Source organism: Mobula birostris, chromosome 18 (genome assembly GCF_030028105.1).
Source record: "Mobula birostris isolate sMobBir1 chromosome 18, sMobBir1.hap1, whole genome shotgun sequence".
Taxonomy (NCBI): domain Eukaryota; kingdom Metazoa; phylum Chordata; class Chondrichthyes; order Myliobatiformes; family Myliobatidae; genus Mobula; species Mobula birostris.
The window spans coordinates 8775005-8789345 of NC_092387.1; the positions used below are offsets into that span (position 1 = coordinate 8775005).

Sequence of the window (14341 nt, forward strand, 5' to 3'; positions counted from 1 at the left end):
TCCTCCTCATCTCTGTTCTTAAAGGACATCCTTATATTCTGAAGTTATGCCTTCTGGTCCCAGACACCCCCTCTATAGGAAACATCCCCTCCACGTCCACTATATCTCGGCTTTCAATATTCAATAGGTTTCATTGAGAATCTCCCTCATTCTTCTGAACTCCAGTGAGTACAAGCCCAGAGCCATCAAATGCTCCCCAATACATTAACCCTTTCCTTCCTGAGATAATTCTTGTGAACCGGCTCTGGAACCCTCCGCCTCTCAACTACCATTGTCACACAGGGTTCTGTACAGGGGTGTCTTTGATTCCCCAGACAGAGTGGGATGGGGACCTGTCATACCTTCCCACGGGAGTCTGGGACAGTCCTCTCCCTCAGGGAGGGGACTGGAAAGTCCCCCACATGGGAATGGGATTATGGCCATTCCTCCCATTTGGAAGCTGGGAAGCCCCCACTCAGGAATGGGACAGGATTTGTGTGTTTGCCCCCATCCAGTGATGTGTCAAACAGTCTGTGAATCCCTCCCTGTGATGGGACGTCCCACAGCTGACAAGGTATTTCACCTGCTGTCAGTCATAGTTAAAGTCACTAGGTGATGTGATTGAGTGACCAATAAGCTAATTACCAGCAGCCACATTATGTTAGTTATAGCAGTCAGGGAGTTTATTTAATCTGCTGTGGAAATGGGACAAAATCCAGAGTGTTTGCAGCCACTGGAACACGTTAGTGACACATTATCTCCGAGGGCTTGGTGATTATAGAGAACTCAGTATCTGTTCTGGTTCAATGGTGGCGGGGTGGGGGGGAGGGGTGGGAATCCTGGTGTCCTATCCTCTCTGCACCCATTTGTCACATTTGGTTAAATAGTTCATGCCATCGATCACCAGCTGGACCACTTCCACCCAGGGAAGTGACAAACTTTCAGCATTAAAAATTTTGACACAGCCCAGGGTACAAAACTGACCACAACTGTTGCACCACCAAAGGAAACCTAGCCTCGTCCAACGTCCTCCTCCTGCCCCGTCTCCCCTTCCTTCTCCACCTTCACCTCTCTCTCTGACTTCGCCTCCATCCCACAACCCACTCCGTCCCTTACAAAGTGCTCCTCCACACTGACCGATTTTGAACCCACCTCTTGTTCTGTCTCCCACCCCTCATTCTCAGACTCATTAACACATGTCCTCTGAAACACACAGTGAAATGCATCATGGAGCATTTCTACTCTGTTCTGTTTTTACCCTGGCAGATTCAGGTTCCTTTTCTTTTATTTATCACATGTACATTGAAATGTGTTATTTGCATTAACAACCAACACACCTGAGCGTGAGCTGGGGGCAGCACGCAAGGGTCACCACACATTCCAGCACCAACATAGCACGCCTCAATGCTCAGCCGAACAACACGAGCCACAGCAACAGAACAACAACAGCAAAGCGAGTCTCGTTCCTACCCTGCCTCCCATCCACAACCCTACCCCACGCACGCAAAGCTGCAAGAACTGCTTTTCTTTCTTCTTTAAAATCAACCCAACAGGAGATGATTTCAACTCAAATATCATTGTCATCGAGTTACAGTACAAATTGTGTCCAAGACCTGATATCCACCACTGATCAAGTTGTAATGCCAACACAGAGCCCTGCTGAACCAGGGTAGGTTGAGTGAGCCAGGGCTTTTCTCTCTGAAGCAAAGGAGCATGAGAGATTGGTGAATAAGGTAAGAGGCATAGACAGACTGGACAACCAAATACATGTGGTTTAGGAAGCAAGGATCAGTTGGGTCTATTGAGGAATATAGGGAAGCAGGAAAGGAGCTTAAGAAGGGGCTGAGAAGAGCAAGAAGGGGGCATGAGAAGGCCTTGGCGAGTAGGGTAAAGGAAAACCCCAAGGCATTCTTCAATTATGTGAAGAAAAAAAGGACGACAGGAGTGAAGGTAGGACGGATTAGAGATAAAGGTGGGAAGATGTGCCTGGAGGCTGTGGAAGTGAGCGAGGTCCTCAATGGATACTTCTCTTCGGTATTCACCAATGAGAGGGAACTTGATGATGGTGAGGACAATATGAGTGAGGTTGATGTTCTGGAGCATGTTGATATTAAGGGAGAGGAGGTGTTGGAGTTGTTAAAATATATTAGGATGGATAAGTCCCCGGGGCCCGACAGAATATTCCCCCAGCTGCTCCACGAGGTGAGAGAAGAGATTGCTGAGCCTCTGGCTAGGATCCTTATGTCCTCGTTGTCCACGGGAATGGTACTGGAGGATTGGAGAGAGGCGAATGTTGTTCCCTTGTTCAAAAAAGGTAGTAGGGATAGTCTGGGTAATTATAGACCAGTGAGCCTTACATCTGTGGTGGGAAAGCTGTTGGAAAAGATTCTTAGAGATAGGACCTATGGGCATTTAGAGAATCATGGTCTGATCAGGGACAGAGAGCATGGCTTTGTGAAGGGCAGATCATGTCTAACAAGCCTGATAGAGTACTTTGAGGAGGTGACCAGGCATATAGATGAGGGTAGTGCAGTGGATGTGATCTACATGGATCTTACTAAGGCATTTGACAAGGTTCTACACGGTAGGCTTATTCAGAAAGTCAGAAGGCATGGGATCCAGGAAAGTTTGGCCAGGTGGATTCAGAATTGGCTTGCCTGCAGAAGGCAGAGGGTGGTGGTGGAGGGAGTACATTCAGATTGGAGGGTTGTGACTAGTGGTGTCCCACAAGGATCTGTTCTGGGACCTCTACTTCTCGTGATTTTTATTAATGACCTGGATGTGGGGGTAGAAGGGTGGGTTGGCAAGTTTGCAGACGACACAAAGGTTGGTGGTGTTGTGGATAGTGTAGAGGATTGTCGAAGATTGCAGAGAGACATTGATAGGATGCAGAAGTGGGCTGAGAAGTGGCAGATAGAGTTCAACTCGGAGAAGTGTGAGGTGGTACACTTTGGAAGGACAAACTCCAAGGCAGAGTACAAAGTAAATGGCAGGATACTTGGTAGTGTGGAGGAGCAGAGGGATCTGGGGGTACATGTCCACAGATCCCTGAAAGTTGCCTCACAGGTAGATAGAGTAGTTAAGAAAGCTTATGGGGTGTTAGTTTTCATAAGTCGAGGGATAGAGTTTAAGAGTCGCGATGTAATGATGCAGCTCTATAAAACTCTGGTTAGGCCACACTTGGAGTATTGCACCCAGTTCTGGTTGCCTCACTATAGGAAGGATGTGGAAGCATTGGAAAGGGTACAGAGGAGATTTACCAGGATGCTGCCTGGTTTAGAGAGTATGCATTATGATCAGAGATTAAGGGAGCTAGGGCTTTACTCTTTAGCGAGAAGGAGGATGAGAGGAGACATGATAGAGGTGTACAAGATATTAAGAGGAATAGATAGAGTGGATAGCCAGCGCCTCTTCCCCAGGGCACCACTGCTCAATACAAGAGGACATGGCTTTAAGGTAAGGGGTGGGAAGTTCAAGGGGGATATTAGAGGAAGGTTTTTTACTCAGAGAGTGGTTGGTGCGTGGAATGCACTGCCTGAGTCAGTGGTGGAGGCAGATACACTAGTGAAGTTTAAGAGACTGCTAGACAGGTATATGGAGGAATTTAAGGTGGGGGGTTATATGGGAGGTAGGATTTGAGGGTCGGCATAACATTGTGGGCCAAAGGGCCTGTACTGTGCTGTACTATTCTATGTTCTATGTAAAATTATTTCCCAAGGTGGAAGTGGCTAATATGAGGGGACATAATTTTAAGGTGATTGGAGGAATATGGGCAGAGTGGGGGTGGTGGTAATGTCAGAGGTAAGTTTCTCACACAGAGAGTGGTGGGTGTGTGGAACACCCTGGGGGGCTGGTGGTAGAGGCTGATGCATTAGGGACATTTAAGAAACTCGTAGATTGGCACATGGATGATAGAAAAATGGAAGAGTTTAATTAACCTTAGTGTAGGTTAAAAGGTTAGCACAACATCAAGGGCCAAAGGGCCTGTACTGTGTTCTTCTATGTTCTAAGAATACAGATGATGCCTCTGTACAAAATCAGCTCTTTCATGGTTCATTGTAAGAGATCATAAGATTGTGTGCTGGTCTTTAGATCCTGCAGCCATTAATCTTTTCCTTTCTCCTCCCCTCACTATCTCCTGCTGCTTTCCTCCATCTGTGTTTCCATTGTTGTGCATTTAATATTCTCTTTATCCTTGGGTGGTCCTATCCTCTCCTGGTGGATATACTGAATATCTTAATCCTACTTGCCAAGGACTTTTCATGGCCCGCTGACTTTCCTAATTCCCCTCTCCAGTTATTTTCTGGCTTCTTTATAATTCTCCTGTCTCTGTTTGATTCTAACTTCTGAAGCTTTACATACTTTTCCTTTTCCTTCTTGGCTAAGTTCATCACCTCTTTGGATGTCCAAGGTCTCTAATCTTTCCATCCTTGTCTTTCGAATGTTGAAAGGACTAGATAGGGTGGATGTGGAGAGAATGTTTCCTATGGTGGGGGTATCCAGAACTGGAGAGCACAGCCTCAACATTAAGGGGCGTCCCTTTAGAAAAGAGGTGAGGAAGAAATTTTTTAGCCAGAGAGAAGCGAATCTGTAGAATGCTCTGGCACAGACAGCTGTGGATGCCAAGACCATGGGTACATTTAGAGTGAATATTGATAGTTTCCTGAGTCGTCAGGGCATCAAAGGCTATGGCAAGAAGGCAGGTGCATGAGGTTGAGTGAGATCCAGGATCAGCCATAATAGAATGGTGGAGCAGACTCGATGGGCTGAATGGCCTAATTCTGCTCCTGTGTCTTATGGTCATATTTCAGTAATATTTGTGTAATCTTGTGTATATATTGTTTGATTAACCATTCTTGCTCATTTAAGTAATTCATTACAGGTTATATGTCTAAATACATGAATTGCATACATCATCGCACTACCATGACCAGTGAGGTCACGGACTTTATACAGATTACAGAGAAGGAGGTGTTTGCTGTCCTGAGGCAAGTCAGGGTGGATAAATACCCAGGGCCTGACAAGGTGTTCCCTCGGACCCTGTGGAAGGCAAGTGCAGAAATTGCAGAGGTCCTAGCTGAGAAATTTAAAACATCCTTATCGGCAGGTGAGGTACCAGAGGACTGGAGGATAGCTAATGTTGTTCAGCTGTTTAAGAAGGTCTCTAAAAATAAACCAGGAAATTATAGGCTGTTGATCCTGACATCAGTAGTGGGAAAGTTATTGCAAAGTATTCTAAGAGACCGGATATATAAGTATTTGGATAGACACGGACTGTTTAGGGATAGTCAGCATGGTTTTGTGTGTGGTAGGTCATGTCTATCCAGTCTTAAGGAGTTTTTCAAGGAAGATACCAGGACAGTGGATGAAGGTAAGGCAGCAGATGTTGTCTACATGGACTTTAGTAAGGCATTTGACGGGGTCCTGCATAGGAGGTTGGTCAAGAATGTTCAATCGTTTGGCATTCAAGATGAGGTACTAAACCGGATTAGACATTGGCTTTGTGGGAGAAGCCAGAGGGAGTGAGTAGAGGGTTGCCTCTTTGCCTGGAGGCCTGTGACTAGTGGAGTGCAGCAGGGATCAGTACTGAGCCCATTGTGGTTTGTCATCTATATCAACGATCTAGGTGATAATGTGGTTAACTAGATCAGCAAATAAGCAGCTGACACCAGGATGGGGGGAGTAGTGGACAGTGAGAGCTGTGGACAGTGGGATCAGGACCAGGTGGGAAAATGGGCTGAAAATGGAAGATGGAATTTAATACAGACAAGTGCGAGGTGTAGGTCTTACACAGTGAACAGCAGGGTACTGAGGAGTGTGGTAGAACAAAGGCATCTGGGAATACAGGTACATGATTCATTGAAAGTGGCAGGACAGGTAGATAGGGTCGTAAGGAAAGCTCTTGGCACACTGGCCATCGTAAATCAATGTACTGAGTACAGGAGATGGGATGTTATGTTGAAGTTGTATAAGACACTGGTGAAGCCTAATTTGGAGTAGTGTGTGCAGTTTTAGTCACCTACCTACAGGAGAGATGTAAATAAGGTTGAAAGAGTACAGAGAAAATTTACAAGGATGTTCCTGGGACTAGCAGACCTGAGTTAAGAGGAAAGATTGAATAGGTTAGAACTTTATTCCTTGGAATGCAGAAGTTTGAGCGGATATAGGACAGGGGTGTACAAAGTTATGAGAGGTATAGATGGGGTAAGTGCAAGTACACTTTTTCCTCTGAAGTTAGGTGGGACTATGACTAGAGGTCATGGGTTAAGGGTGAAAGGCGAAAGGTTTAAGAGGAACATGAGGGGATCCTCTTCACTCAGAGGGTGGTGAGAGAGTGAAATGAGCTGCCAGCACAAGTGATACATGTGAGCTCGATTTCAATGTTTAAGAGAAGTTTGGGTATGTACATGGATGGGCCATGGTCTGGGTGCAGGGCACTGGGACTAGGTAGCTTAAGTGATTCAGCATAAACTAGATGGGCCAAATGACCTGTTCCCATGCTGTACCTTTCTATGATTATGACTCTATGACCATGTGATATGTGTGCACCTCACTTAAAGTAAAGAACAAAGTAAGACTCATATCTCTCAGCTCTCCTGTTTTCCTTTGAATTAGTTTAACATTTTGAAGTTACAAAACATAACATCCACCTCCTCCCTCCTCTGTCTCCACTAATCCTTCCTTTTCCCCACTCCCCTTCTCTGTGTTTCCTCTTACTCCTCTTCCCCACTGCCCTCATCTCCCTCTGTTCCTCATTCCATCCCCCACCTCCTGGAACCCTGTCTCCATCACCTATCCCTCCTCCCGATCCCATTCTTCCCCAATTTCTGCCCTTCCCCTGGGCTCTGGTGTGCACCTGGAGCTGGGGGTGTGGGAACAAGACCAGTGACTGATCTCAGATTTTCCCAGCCAGTCCAGGTTGGAGATATCGCACATACCAGCCACACCGGCCAGGTTCTCTCCCACCGTGCCATGTTCTTCTAGCCTCAGGTTTTCCAGGTTTTTTGAGAAGCAAAGGTCCTGAAACATGAAATTCATCTGGCTGGGTGGTGACACCACACCCTAGCGTGGCTGCGGCTGCCACCCCAGGGCATCACGGAGTTATACGGGCCAGAAACAGGCCCTTCTGCCCACCTTATTGCTGCCAACAGGGGTGGCATGGTAGGCTAGTCGTTAGTGTGGTGCTTTACAGCGCCCGTGATAAGGGCTCAGTTCCTGCTGCTGTCAGCCCGTTCTCTCCGTGACTGTGTGGGTTTCATCCGGGTGCTGAGGTTTCCTCCCACATTCCAAAGACGTACAGGTTAGGGTTAGTAATCTCTGGGCATGTTATGTTGGCTCTGGCAGAATGGCAACTCTTGTGGCCTGCCCCCAGCACATCCTCCAACTGTGTTAACACAGACGATGCTTTTTGTTGTATGTTTCGTATACACGTGACAAATAAAGCTGATCTTTCACCTTTTTTTAAGCCCTTGGTCAGAAACATTCTTCAGAATGGGTCTTAACAGTCAGCCACTCAATCTGGAAACCGTCACCTAAGATCACCTCTAAGATCACCTCTCCTACCCTTGGTCTTCAGCAACCACCCAGGGGTAATCACCTCTATGGCAATTGGAGTGTGTATCTGAGCTGCTCCAGTTAGCCTGCATTTAGCAAGTTTCATCACAGGCACAGATGTCTACCAATGAAATTCTCTGCCTCTCCTCTCTACCCATTATCCATGCAAGGGATTGGTGAGAGAAGACCTGATTTGTTCATGGGCAACACACTCAAAGTGCTAGAGAACTCAGCAGGTCAGTCATCATCAATGGAGAGAAACAAACAATCAATGAAACCCAGGACCAGGACTGGAAAGGCAGGCAGCAGGAGACAAACAAGAAGATGGTGTAGGGGGAGAAATACAAGTTGGCATGTGATAGATGAGAGCAGGTGAGGGGGATGGTGGGTTGGTGGGGGAAGTAAGAAGCTGAAAGGAGATAGGTGGAATAAGGAAAATTAGCTTTATTTGTCACATGTACCTCAAAACATATAGTGAAATTTGTCAACAGCACAGTGAGGATTGTGCTGGGGGCTGCTGGCTGCTGGCAAGAGTCATCATGCTTCCGATGCCTGCATAGCAAGCCCACAATTTACTAACCCTAATCCATGTGTTTTGGAATGTGGCTGGAAACGGGAGGAAGCCCACACTGTCTCAGGGAGATCATGATTCTATGGCATGTGCTCATCATAGCATGGGCTTTGCTACTGTGCACTTAACAGATCCATCACAACATCACCAAAGCAGGGGCAGCTGGGGTTAAATGCAGAGTAAAATTCCTCTACCCTGCCACAGCACACACTCACAAGGTAGAGAATGGGGTTAGATATAGAGTAAAGACCCTCCACCCTGTCCCAGCACACACTTCCAAGGTAGAGATAACAGAGCTTAGATGCAGAGTCAACCTACCATATCTGAGCAGATACTCCTAGTGTTGAGATAGCACAGGTTGAATGTAGAGTCAATCTACCTTGTACTGGCACACACTCCCAGGGAAGAGAGAGCAAGGGATAGATATACCCAATCATTAGTGGTCACACACATTAGCAGCGGACCAATCGATTTGTAGAGAGAGAGAGAGTTTTGCATAGGTTGGGGAGAAGAGTTTAAAAAAAAGGACAGTTTCACAGGGCTTGGTGCATTAGTGGCAGACCAATTGATTCAGGATTCATTAGCAGCAGCAAATAAAAGTAAAGCAGGGTCAAAGTGGAGCAGCCAGTGTGTGAGTGGACCAGTGTAGGAGTGGGATCTTGAGGCTTTGGCGCAAGAGGCTTCGGTGAGGAGGCACTGGTGAGTAGCAGGTAAGGCTTTTGTGGTGGTTGAATAAAAAGTCACGAAATTACAGCTAATTAAATAATGCAGGGATGATGCAGGATGAGATGGTGTGCTGTAGCTGCATGATGTGGGAGCTGGTGGACCCCATTGTGGTTCCTGGTGACCACATCTGCAGCAAGTGTCGGCTGCTCGAGGAACTCAGGCTCAAAGTTGATGACCTGGAATCTGAGCTTCAAACACTGTGGCACCTCACGGAGGGGGAGAGTCACCTGGGTTCTCTGTCACACCTATTAGATTAGCTGCCTCTAATTCAGTCTGTGGTCAGGGCCAAGAGGGCGTGACTGTGAGTGGGGCAGGTAGTGGGATCCAAGAGGCAGTGCTGGAGGAGCCTCAGCCCTTGAGCTTGTCTAACAGGTCTGAGATTCTTGCTCCCCGTGTGGATGAGAGTGGGGGCTGTAGGAAGGATGAGCAACTTAGCTGTGACACTGTAGTTCAGGGAGCCATTCAAGGGGGGGGGGGGAAAGAGAAGAGAAATGTAGTGGTAATTGGGGATGGTGCAGTCAGGGGAATAGACAGAGTTCTCTGTCGCAAGGATACAGCAACCCAAGGGCTGTGTTGCCTGCCTGGTGCCCATGTTCGGGACATCTTATCTGACCTGCAGAGGAATTTGCAGTGGGAGGGGAAAGATACAGTTGTCATGGTCCATGTGGGTACCAACGACATGGGTAGAATGAGGAAAGAGGTTCTCCTGAGGGAATTTGAGCAGCCAGGTACTAAATTAAAAAGCAGAACCAAAAAGTTGGTAATCCCTGGATTACTAGCTGAGCCGTGTGCAAATTGGCATAGGCTCAGGAAGATTAGAGCGTTAAATGCGTGGCTCAAGGATTGGTGTGGGAGAAGTGGGTTTGAATTCATGGGAAATTGGCACCAGTACTGGCGAGGGTGGGAGCTGTTCCAATGGGACGGGCTCCACCTGAACCGTGATGGGACCTGAATCCTAGTGAATCACATAACTAGAGCTGTGGATAGGGCTGTAAACTAAATAGCGGGGGAGGGGGGGTAGGTTCAACAGACTGGAGAAGTATGGATAAAGTAGAAGAGAAAAGTGTGGATGAAGATAAAGAAAAAAAGAGTGGAGAGCAAGAATGGAGTGAAGAAGAGTCAAGTGCAAAGGAGAAACAGATTGCAAGATTTTAAAGCACAATGAATGCAAGGGCACTTTACCTGAATGCCCGTAGTGTTCGAAACAAGGTCAGTGAACTTGTGGCACAAATCAGTACAAAGGGAATGATTTAGTGGCCATTACAGAGAGGTGGTTGCAGGGTGGACAGGATTGAGAATTAAATATCCAAGGATATCAGGTAATACGGAAGGATAGGCAGGAAGATAAGGGAGGCGGGGTAGCGCTCTTAATTAAAGATGAGATCAGGGTGAAAGTGAGAGACAATATAAGATCTAAGCAGCAGAATGTCGAATCCATCTGGGTACCGATTAGGAATAGTAAAGGGAAAAAAATCAGTTGTGGGAGTTGTCTATTGGCCACTGAATAATAACATTACAGTGGCACAGGCAATAAACAGAGAAATATCTGAGGCATGTAAGAATGGAACAGCAGTTATCATGGGGGACATTAACTTGCACATAGATTGGGTGAATCAAGGTGGTCGAGGCAGTCTTGAGGGGGACTTCACAGAATGCATCCATGATGGCTTTCTTGAACAGCATGTTACTGAACCTACAAGGGAACGTGCTATCTTAGATCTGGTCCTGTGCAATGAGACAGGTAAAACTAGTGATCATGTAGTTAGGGATCCTCATGGAAAAAGTGATCACAGTATGATTGAATTTCTCATACAAATGGAGGGTGCAGTAGTTCAATCTAGAACCAGTGTATAATGCCTAAGCAATGGAGACTACAATGGGATGGAGAAGGGTTTGGCCAGTGTAAACTGGGAACATAGGCTGTATGGTGGGACAGTTGAGGAACAGTGGAAGACTTTCATAGAGATTTTTCACAGTGCTGAACAAAAGTATATTCCAGTTAAAAGCAATGACAGTAAGGGTGGGGAGATCCAGCCTTTGATAACTAAGGAAATAAAAGAAAACATCAAACTAATAGCTCGTGTGTATGAAGTTGCCAAGAGTAGTGGGAAACTGGATGATTGGGAAAACTATAAAAAGCAACAAAGAACCACGAAGTGGTCAATAAAGAAAGGGAAGATAGATTATGAAAATAAACTAGTACAAAATATAAAAACAGACAGTACAAGTTTTTATGATTGTATAAAGCAGAAAAGGGTGGTAAAGTGAACATAGGTCCCTTGGAGGACGAGAAGAGGGAATTGATTTTTAGTAATGAGGAAAAGGCCAAGGCTTTGAATGACTATTTTGTGTCGGCCTTCATGGTGGAGGACACATCTAACATACCAAAGAGAGATGTTATGGATATGATGTGAGGTGAAGACCTCAATACAATAGCTATCGCTAAAGAGGTAGTTCTCAGCAAACTTGTGGGCCTGAATATAGACAAGTTCCCTGATCCTGATGGAATGCATCCCAGGGTACTGAGAGAAATGGCAAAAGTTATAGAAGAGTCTTTGGTGATGATTTACCAAAATCCTCTGGACTCTGGCAGATTGGAAGATGGCAAATGTCACGCCACTGTTCAAAAAAGGATGTAGGCAAAAGGCAGGTAACTACAGGCCACATAATTTAACATCTGTAGTTGGGAAAATGCTTGTATCATTAAAGAAGAAATAGTGAGGCATCTGGAAAGAAATAGATCCATCAGGCATGGATTCAGCAAAGACAGGTCCTGTTTGACACAAACTTACTGGAGTTCTTTGAGGATATAACGAGTGCAGTGGATGGAGGGGAACAGATGGACGTTATTTACTTGGATTTCCAGAAGGCATTTGATAAGGTGCCACATAAAAGACTTATCCATAAGATAAGGATGCATAGAGTTGGGGGTGATGTATTAACATGGATAGAGGATTGGTTAACTAAGAGAAAGGAGAGAGTTGGGATACATGGGTGTTATTCTGGTTGGCAATCAGTGGTGAGCGGTGTGCTGTAGGGGTCGGTGCTGGACCCGCAACTGTTCACGATGTACATTAACGATCTGGAAGAGAAGACCATGTGTAGTGTATCTATGTTTGCTGATGACACCAAATTGAGTGGAAAAGCAAATTGTGCAGAAGATATGGAGGGTCTTCAGAGAGATATAGATAGGTTAAGTGAGTGGGCAAGTGTCTGGCAGTGGAGTGCAATGTTGGTAAATGCAATGTCATCCACTTTGGAAGGAAAACTGAAAGATCAGATTATTATTTAAATGGTAAAAAAAATTACAGCATGCTACTGTGCAGAGGGACTTGGGAGTGCTTGTGCATGAATCACAAAGTTTGGTTTGCAGGTGCAGCAGGCTATCAAGAAGGCAGATGAAATGTTGGCCTTCATTGCTAGAAGGATTGAATTTAAGAGCAGGGAGGCTATGCTGCAACTGTACAGGGTACTGGTGGGGCCGCACCTGGAGTACTGTGTGCAGTTCTGGTTATCCTTATTTGAAGAAGGATATACTGGCTTTGGAGGCCGTGCAGAGCAGGTTCACCAGGTTGATTCCAGAGATGAACAGAGATTGGGTCGTCTGGGACTGTACTCGCTGGAATTCAGAAGATTGAGAGGAGATCTTATAGAAACATATAAAATTATGAAAGGGGTAGATAAGATCGAGGCAGGAAAGTTGTTTTGACTGGTAGGTGAGACTAGAACTAGGGGACATAGCCTAAAGAATCAGAGGAGTAGATTTAGGATGGAGATGAGGAGGAACTGCTTTTCCCAGACAGTGGTGAATCTGGAATTCTCTGCCCAAGGAAGCAGTGGAGGCTACCTCAGTAAATATACTTAACACAAGGTTGGGGTAGATTTTTGCATAGTAGGGGAATTAACAGTTATGGGGGAAAGGCAGGTAGTTAGAGAGGAGTCCATGTCCAGATCAACCATGATCTTATTGAACGGCAGAGCAGGCTCGACAGGCTATTTGGCCTACTCCTGCTCCTGTTTCTTATGTTCTTGGTAGACACTTCTAGAGAAGGGACAGCAGGGATTAGATACAGAGGAAAGTTCCCATTGCAAAGATCCCAGAATTGATACTCAACCAGGGGTAATTCATTCAGAATGTGAGAGCTCCTGATTCTGAATATTTAGCATTCGTGTCCCTGTTGTTGTTGAGAAACTGACTCCAGTGATGTAAGAGAAAGCTTCCGATTCAGAGTTAATCCCCCTCTACATTCTGAAGGAGGGTGCACTGCTGTTGCCTGGAAAGACCATATTTCAGCACCTTGGTCAGTGTACAGTCTGACAGTATAACCTCCATTCTCAGTTGTTGTACATTGCCGAGCAGCGGCAGCTTCATGTACACCCCGGCTCGAAGTCCGGTGCCCAGGTTAGCGGGGCAGGTAAGGATGTAGGGAAGACTCTCATTCCACATGAACTCCCAGCCCTTCTCCGAGTTCAGTTTCTCTCCTAAAGGGAATAATGAGAACACCAAATAGCTGACATTCCCAAAAAGTGGATAAAAATAAAGATAATGATAAGTTTTATTTGCCACATGTACATTGAAAAATCAGAACATACAGTGAAATATGTCATTAAGGTCAATGACCAACACAGTCCGAGGATGTTCTGGGGGCAGCCTGCAAGTGTCGCCATGTTTCCAATGACCACAACTCACTAACCCTAACCCGTACCCCTTTGGAATGTGGGAAGAAACCAGAGCACCTGGAAGAAACCAACACAGTCACAGGAGAATGTACAAACTCCTTCTAGACGCCATTGGGAATGGAACCCCGATCAGAGATTGCTGATACTGTAAAGTATTGTGACACCCTGCTGCCCTACTGCTCTATATCCATGGAGCTATGGGAGTGGAGAAATGAGGCAGAGGTTGGGGTGGAGAGAGGCAAACGTTATTGGAACACAACAGAAGAACATGCAGGTAACTATTAGAAGTGGAAATATTGCTGGAGTTCTGGGGAAAGAGCTTGTAGAATGTGACTACACTGATGACTCCACCAAAAAGCCAGCACAAGTACGGCCTCTTTCACGACCCAGAGCAGGTTCTGGTGGTTTGGATCTTACACAGAATCTCATTCACCTCTTTGAGACCTCGGCAGAACCTCTCAAACACGCTCTTCTTGTTGCCCCTCCCCCTTCTCCATGGAGATGTGTGGTCCTCCTCATTGACCCAGATTAGAACCATCTTCTTGTTGTTGTGGCTATGGAGTGAGAGGGAACTGGGTGATTACACAGTTGACTATGGCCTCATCTTTAGCTGTATTCATACCTGGAAATATCCACCATTATAGAGTTATAGAACATGGGAACAGGCCATTCAGTACAAATTGTCCATGCCAACCAACTTGCCCAGCCAGCTCGTCCCATGTTTGACATTTGGCCCATCTCTCTCATCTCTTGTCCATGTGCCTGTCTAACTGCTGCAACTGTACCTTACCTCTACCACTTCTTTTGGCAGCACATTCAATATACTCACCT

The 14341-nt window shown here is 46.0% G+C and overlaps 1 pseudogene; it reads right to left on the reverse strand.

Annotated features, from left to right (window-relative positions):
- Positions 1-754: 754 nt before the first annotated feature.
- Positions 755-14341, reverse strand: part of LOC140212242 (creatine kinase U-type, mitochondrial-like) — a 34525-nt pseudogene continuing 20938 nt past the window's right edge.